The following is an 8455-nucleotide window of genomic DNA, read 5'->3' as shown; positions in this document are numbered from 1 at the left end:
GTATACTTAGCCATGTAACTAGACTATGAAGGCTTTTAATGGTTTGGGTATAGTTTTCAGCTGAAAAGCAACAAAGAGTAGATCCTCAATTTCAACTTTTAGCTTTCAGGTTCTAGTTGATTATCCATTCTAGGTAAGCAACTATAACTATTCAAGTATGGTAGAATCCTTTAAACAAACATCATCTTTGACCATCATAAGGTTGCTCTTGTTACTCTATGTGGCAAAGGGATCAAGCAGTCTCAATCTCCACGAGAAACGGATGATTCCGAATCGAATTTCACGACCTTGCAAGGGTAAACCTAACTCACACACTTGGAACATCCAATGATTATTCCAAGCAACCGTTTGCCTTTCATTCCGACTCGTGGATCAGGGCAACCACAAGCGACTGTAGGACCATACGCACATCCAATGTGCAGGACGTACGTCTGTAGCGCGACTACATAACCGTACTCCTGTCCGCTTTGCGAAATGTACTCCTACAGTGTGCATGACTGTAAGGTGTACTCTCATCCGCTACGTAACGTATTCCCGCACGTCGGTGCGTGTGTGAAAAACCAAATTACGAGTGGTGGAAGGAATGTCCACTCCTCGGGCCGATCGGTTACTAGGCTTACCGCTTACCATATTTCGTGACATGTGGCTAGTACTTTCAAACGCTTAACCACCGCTACCACACACTGCGACCTTATCAAATTTTCATCAACACAGATGGGATTTCTGCCAAATTCGTGAATTATAATCACAACCCCGTCCGTCATCCTTTTAGTGGTTGCAGTAATGTAAACATTGCAACTCCTATAAAGCTCGCGAGTGACAGGCAATCACTCGACTTTTACCGGTCCTATTAGCTTGGCAACTAGTCGGACTCAGATTCTAGTATTCAATACATAGATTGCAACTAGGAATATGCAACTAGGGTTTCAAATACAATTCCTAGAAACTTAAATGCATGAGTAGATATACATAAATATATAGATTGCAGTGTAATAAAAATAGCGGTTTATGTCTGGGCTTGCCTTCGTTGGTGGGGCTGGGGTCAGAGATGTCAATACTAAAATTTTCCGAACCGGGGTTCGGGGCTTCAGTTATATCTCCGATGATATTCCCGGGGTCTTCAGAATTATCCCCTTCTAGTTCCGGGATCAGCTGGTAGTCTCCGTCAGCGAGAGTTGTCGAGTCCATATGATATGCAAACATTACTGTTACGGAAATGCATATGTTTTTATTTTATTTCACGATAAAGTTGCAATCCAATAATTCAGTAGTCAAAGCATCACAAGGCAAGGATTTGAATTCTAAGGTTTTTAATCTACTTCTTGTAAATTATACTTATGGTAACAAGTTTGATTTTTATTTTGAAATCTACAAAGGCTATGGCCTTGAATTTTTGTGGATAAGCTTAATTCTAACAGATAAGCTTACTATGAATTTTTCATAATTTTCTGAATACAGAAACTAAAGTATTTGAATTAAGTCTAAATTTCAAGTTTAAATTCAAACCTTAGGTAAAATAGTGCCATAATTTCTTGAAAGATTTACTATGAACTATTCAATTACGGAACTTCATATGGTAGAAAGATCTAAGCATGAAAAGCTTAGTAACCTTCTTAAATAAATTTAAATCATTTCAAGCTTGATTTGCATAAGTTTAAATTAGTTTAAGCTAGGGTTCAGTAATTTAAGTAAAATTTGCACACAAGCTTACTTACAACTTAAGCAAGCTACATACCAAAAATTGCAAGCAATAAAGCTAACATGTAATAGTTATACACAAGATACCCTTTTTCTAAACTTTAAAATAACTGTAAAATCATTTAGTTTCAAACTGAACTCTAGTAACAAAATTGTAGAATTTACTTCAAGGATTCAAACAAAACTAGTTTGACATTTTTCTGAATTTCCTAAAAATTTCTAAAAATTTCTAAAGATCGCTGATTTTGAATTGAGGGGAGGGACTGGAATCTTGCAGCTAGACCCTCAGAAAGAATTAAATCAAAGCAATTGGGTCCTTGGCTCATCGAGAAAGGGAAGCCGAGATGCGCCGGCCAAATTGCGGCGACGGTGGTCGGCGGCGGCGAGGGGGAGCTGGCCAGGAAGGAGCAGGGGACTAGGGGGAACCTTGCTAGGGGTGATGTGATGGTCGGGGTTGACTGGAGGGGGTGGAACGGCGGCGACCTGAAGCGGTGGCGGTAGAGCTTGATCACGGCGGCGGTGTTCCGACGTGGCGGCTCACCGGCGGTGGATCGGAGGTAGGGGAAAAGCTTCATGGGGTCAAGGCGGTCCTCCCAAGTTACTTGTCGGGAGCTAAGATAGCCGGAAGAGCAGGTCCCCACAGCGACCCGGGACGACGGCGAGGGGAGGAGCTCGTCGGTGAGGTAGATGCGGTGCTTAAGGGCGGCGATGGAGGGGCTGGTGAGCTTCGCAGGATCACGGCGAAGCTACTAAAGGTGATGGGGTGGCTTGAGAAGGGGCGAAGCGAGCTGACAACGGCGTGGTGGTTGGCGGCAAAAGGTGAGCGCGGCGGTGATCCAGTGGAGAAGAAGTCGAGAAAAGCAAAAGACGGCCGTGCGAGTAGATATAAGTAGTCGAAGGGGAGCTCCTGGTCATGCTGTGGGATTAAGAAAAGGCACGGTGAGCGGTAGCTGCTGCTGGCAGTCGATGGTGCGGCGTGGCAACCGAGCGGAGCTCGGGCAGAGACCGGGCGGTGTGGCGCGCGCAGAAGAAGGCTAGAGGGGAGGAGCTAGAGCGGCGGCCGGCCTGGAGGTGACGCATGGGAGCTACCAGAGCAGGAGGTGGCGCCGGCAGAGCGGCAGCAACGGTGAGCGGCGGCGGCCTGCGGCGGTAGAGAGGGGGCAGCTCGGGCGGACGGCAGAGCGACGTGGAGTGTTCGGGGAAAGCCAGCAAAGAGGGGCTAAGGCGGCGGCGAGCTCGGGGGCGACGCGTGTAGCGGCGCTGGAGGAGTCGTTGGCCTTGGGCGGCGTGGCAACAGCAGCCGGCGGTGGCGCTGTCACGCAGCAGAGGAGGGGGACAGAGGAAGAAGAGGGAGGGGCACCAGGGACTGTTGTGAGATTTCACGAACTCTAGGGACCTCACTGTAAAGCTAGGTTTTCTCATTGTTTTATACCTCAAATGAGAAAATGGTCAAAATAAAACTTGTAGAACTTTTCAAACCCTATCACTTTTACATTGGGTTCATATTCAAAAACTCAAAGGATTGAACTTTATTTAAAAACTTTGGACTCAATTCAAGCTTTTCAATGTTTTTGTCCTTAGTTAGGTAAATTCCGTACACTTTTGGACTGAATTGCAAGTTTAGGTAATGAAATGATGACTAACATTTTTACACTTTGGCCCCTACTCAAATTTGGAAGTTACATTTGTAATTTAAACACTTTGCATAAAAGGACTTATATTTTTGAAAAGTCACACTTACGTCCTTATTTTCACACATTCATTCAATTTCACACAATTCAATTACACACATTTCACATATTACACCTTCCTTTCCCTAGTGTGTTATAATTTTGACACCTAGGGTGTCACACTCCGTCGGCAGATCCAATCGGCTATTGAGTAAGGCCGATTGATCTTAGGTCAAAATGCCATGAAGGTCGATACCCAGCCTTTCCCAAGCGTGAATATGGTGGAGGGTTATAACCGATCTGCAAGATGACAATTAGATTTCGCACTTGGCATTAATATGGCAGGGCATGCGTTACGTTGCCACGCCAGGAATCAGCCCCAAAAAGGGGAAAAGGGATATATCATGGAAGAGCAAGTAAGGCATGTCAGGAATCAGTGGCCGGCTTCTTCCGATCTCCTCAAAAAGTATGAATACCAGTACCAGCAATGACTCCAGCGTGAGACGGAGGAGGAAGAGTATGAGCACCACACTGGGAAAAGTTTGAAGAAGTGGGAAGATACGCGTGATCATTGGCATTGCCCGTTCTTCTAGTATTGCTAGGACTCTGGCATGAGCCGATTGCCGACTGTCGAGGATTGCCTGGAGTGCAGATCTTGGAAGTGTGATGCAGAAAGGGTCTCGGTTTTCCGATGTTTGGGACCTGTGCCGCCCCAGCATGAGAAAATTCAACCACCGCGCAAAAGGATGGACTTTGAAGAGGAGGAGGATAAGTATCACCGGCCGCGCTGGTGCCCTAATGGACTTAACCGTTTCCAGAAACACAGGGTACAGCGGCTGCGCAGTCTGGAGGAAGCCGAGGCCAGATATCTTGAGACACTAAGAAAGGTGTGCCCAGATTTGGCGGACAAAGTTCATTACACCTAGAAAAGGGAGTCGCGCCCACCTAAGAAGGAGTGGCGTCCAAAGCCAACAAGAGCCGATGCGAAGACATCGGTTGATGCACATATGGTGTTTGTACTCCCCGCGGAGTTCCACGCCCAAGGCCGTGAAGAGTTACCAGTAGCCCAGCTAGACTTGGGGCCACGGCCAGTCATATTTGAGAAGCCCCGAGTGAAGAAATACAAGCATTTGAAGGCTTTATACCTCAAGGGTTACATAAACGGCCAGCCTGTCAATAAGATGTTGGTCGACACAGGAGCGGCAGCCAACATAATGCCGTACTCAGTGCTGCATCGGTTGGGGCGGTGTGGCAGAACCGCCTGAATTATTCCAGCTCAAGCGTGCTAGTCCTCGCTTAGGCAGGCGATAGAAGCTCAGCGCACTTCAAACGGAATAACTCATTGGTCTGTTGGGTCACCGCTCGATTCAACCACGGTTACACAGGATCGATGTACGTTTACCTCGCATGAAGATGAGTCCAACCTTACAACAGCTCGCAACTTTTACACCACAGGATAATTAAACATTATTACATAAAGGTTTTATTTCATCCTAACTAATACAAATTTATACAAGTATTATTCGAAACTTCAAGTTTACCAGACAGTATTCAGAGTTAGCAGCGGAATAACAACGCGACTACATACATCGCAGAGGTAGGCACCATACTTAGCCCAACGCATGGCGTTACATCGAAGGGTCATTGCCGGCTGGGGACGGATCCCATTCCACGGACCAGCCAAGCAGAATAGTGCCAGGCCAATTCAGACTATCCACTTGGGTCACGAACGACATACCTGAAAACCATATTACTAGCAAGGCTGAGTATATTAATACTCAGCAAGGCTTACCCGACATTGGATATACTTAGCCCATAACTAGACCATGATAGGTTGAACGGCTCTAGTTTTCTTTTGCTGAAAAGCAACAAAGAGTATGTCCTTACTTTCATATATTAGCTTTCAGATTCTACTTTCTTTTAACCATTCTAGGTAAGCACCTATACTAGTCAAGCAAGGTAGATATTAAGCATACATCAAAATTATTCCATTAACTATTACTATTATTACTCTATGTGGTAGCAGTATCAAGTAGTCTCAATCTTCGCAAGAAACGGACGATTCTAAATCGAATTTCATAACCTTGCAAGGGATCCTAACTCACACGCTCGAAAACTTAACTTTTCAGGCGACCGTTTCCATCTTATTCCGGGTCGTGGATCAGGGCCACCACAAGCGACTGCAGGACCATACGCACATTCACTATGCGGGACGTATGTCTACAGTGCGACTGTATGACCGTACTCCCGTCTGCTATGCAAAACGTATTCCCACACGTTGGTGTGTGTGTGCGCGACAAAAACCAAAATTCGAGTGGTGGGGTAAGTCCACTTGCCGGGCCAATCAGGTAATAGGCTTACCGCGTACCATATTTACAGTATGTGGCTAGTACTTTCAAATACTTGACCACCACTACCACACACTGCGACCTTATCAAACTTAAATCAACACAGACGGGGTATTCTTTCAAGTCATGATATCGTACATAACCCCGTCTGTTATCCTTATAGTGATTGCAGAAAGACAAACAATCAACTTGTGGCAGAACCGTCTGAACTATTCCGGCTCAAGTGCGCTAGTTACCGCTGTCTAGCTGATACTAACTCAACGCACTTCAAACGGAATAATCCATTGGTCTGTCGGGTCTCCACCCGATACAACCACGGTTCAACAGGATCGAAGCAGGTTTACCTCGCACGAAGGCGAGTTTACAACGCAACAGCTCACCAATTTATAATTTACAACATATTAAACGTTATTACAAACCATTCCAAACTTTAGGTAAATTTATACAAACATTATTTGAAGAAACAAACTAAAAGCTTGCCTAGGTTTACAGCGGAAGGGAACATAAACACGCGACTACACACATCGCGAAGGTTGACACCGTACTCAGCCCAAAGCTTGGTGTCACATGGGAGGGTCACTGCCAGCCGGGGACGGATCCCATTCCACGGATCAGCCAAAAGGAACCGAAGTTGGCCATGCAGGGTTGTCCGTGGGGTTCTCAAAAGTCATACCTGAAAAGTTTACTTGCAAGACTGAGTATACTAATACTCAGCAAGACTTACCCGCTTCGTGGTATACTTAGCCAGGTAACTAGACTCATGAAGGCATTGCAAAGGTTCTGGGTTTATTTTCAGCTGAAAAGCAACAAAGAGTATGATCTACTTCCAAATTTTAGCTTTCACGATTCTAGTTGATTATCCACTCTAGGTAAGCACCTACACTAAGCAAGCAAGGTTGAGATTAACTTTCATCAAGATAAGTCCATTAATAATTACACTTCTTACTCTATGTGGTAGAAGGAATAAGCAGTCTCAATCTCCGCGAGAAACGGACGATTCTGAATCGAATTTCACCCTTGCAAGGTAAACCTAACTCACACGCTTGGAACATCCAAAGATTGTTTTGAAGCAACCGTTTACCTTTCATTCCGGGTTGTGGAACAGGGCCACCACAAGTGATGTAGGACTTTACGTACACCAATTGTGCAGGACGTACGCCTGTAGCGCGACTACATGACCGTACTCCCGTCCGCAGTGCGGAACGCACTCCCGCACGTCGGTGCATGATAAAAACCAAATTACGAGTGGTGGGAGGTATGTCCACTTGCCGGGCCGATCGATTACTAGGCTTGCCGCTTTACCATATTTCGCGGCATGTGGCTAGTACTTTCAAACGCTTAGCCACCACTACCACACACTGCGACCTTAACAACTTTTATCAAAACAGACAGGGTAAACCTCCAGGTCATGATACCGCACATGACCCTGTCCATTATCCTTATAGTGATTACAGAATAGTAAACATGCAACTCCTATATCGCGCGAGTGACAGGAAATTACTCGACTTTTACTGGTCCTATTTAGCAGAGCGTCTATGCGATAAGGACTCGGGTATAATACATTGGATTCCTAGGATTTATGCAACTAGGGTTTCATTTCAAATCCTAGACGTAATGCAAGATATATAGTATATAAGTGAAATGGTAAATAATTGAATTACTGGGGTATGCATTGGTGCATGCCTTCTTGAGTGGGGTTGGGGGCAGGAGTGTCAGAGACTTCCGAACTTTGGTTCGGGGCTTCCGTTAGATCCTCGGCGATGTTTATCAGGTCTTCAGAAAACCCGTGGTCTTGTCCCAAGACTAGCTCGTAGTCCCCGTCGTCGAGTGTCGTTAATTCTATATGATATGCAATAATTTAAGTGAGACGGTGTTTGAGTTTAAGATTTTATTTCATGATAAAGTTGCAATCCAATAATTAATACACATGAACTCATGAAACAAGGGGTTTAATCTCAAGTTACTGTTTACACTTAAGTTATGGTTATAGTACTAGGATTACTGAAAACAGAAACTAAAATATTTGAATTTGAATTCAAACTCCAAATTTAACTTCAAATCTTAGGTAAATAGAATTATGAAGTCTTGAAATTCTAATTATAAACTATATATCAATATATTAGACTATGGTAAAAAGATCAAAATAAATAAGTGTGACGCCCTGAAAAATTTCAAATTTAAACTACGCGTTAGAGTATCCTGGCCGAAAATGTATTCGTCGTAAAACCCTGATTCTCTCCATTTCGCCGTCACGCTGACGGCCGACGCGAGCCTGACCGCCGCACCGCTCTCACGCTAGAGTAATTCGTAGAAACGGTTCGACGTCAAAACCCTAAAAACCTAACCGGATCGCTGTCCCGTTCCGCTTCGCTCGATGGCCTGTCGCTCACGCGCAACCGCCCGCCGCGATTAGCGCCGGCGCGACTCCTTTTTTTTTCCCTCTCTCCTCGCGCGAATCCCGCGCGCGTGGCCGACCGGCCGCGGTCGCCGCCGCGACCGGCGCCGACGCGTTTCTCTCTCTCTCTTTTTTTTCCCTCTCCCATTTCTTTTTTTTCCAATCTCTCTTTCTCTTTTCTCTTTTCTCTTTTCCTTTCTTTCTTTTTTTTTCTCTTTCTCCTTCCTTCTTTCTTTTCCTTCCTCCCTTCTCTCTTTCTTTCCTGTTCTCCCCTGCCGCATGCCCGAACGCCGGCCGGCCGCGCGCCCGCGCTGCCCCGGCCGTGCTGTGCACGCGCGCCCACC

Source organism: Panicum hallii, chromosome 4 (genome assembly GCF_002211085.1).
Source record: "Panicum hallii strain FIL2 chromosome 4, PHallii_v3.1, whole genome shotgun sequence".
NCBI classification, from domain to species: Eukaryota; Viridiplantae; Streptophyta; class Magnoliopsida; order Poales; family Poaceae; genus Panicum; species Panicum hallii.
This window is presented reverse-complemented; position numbering follows the sequence as displayed.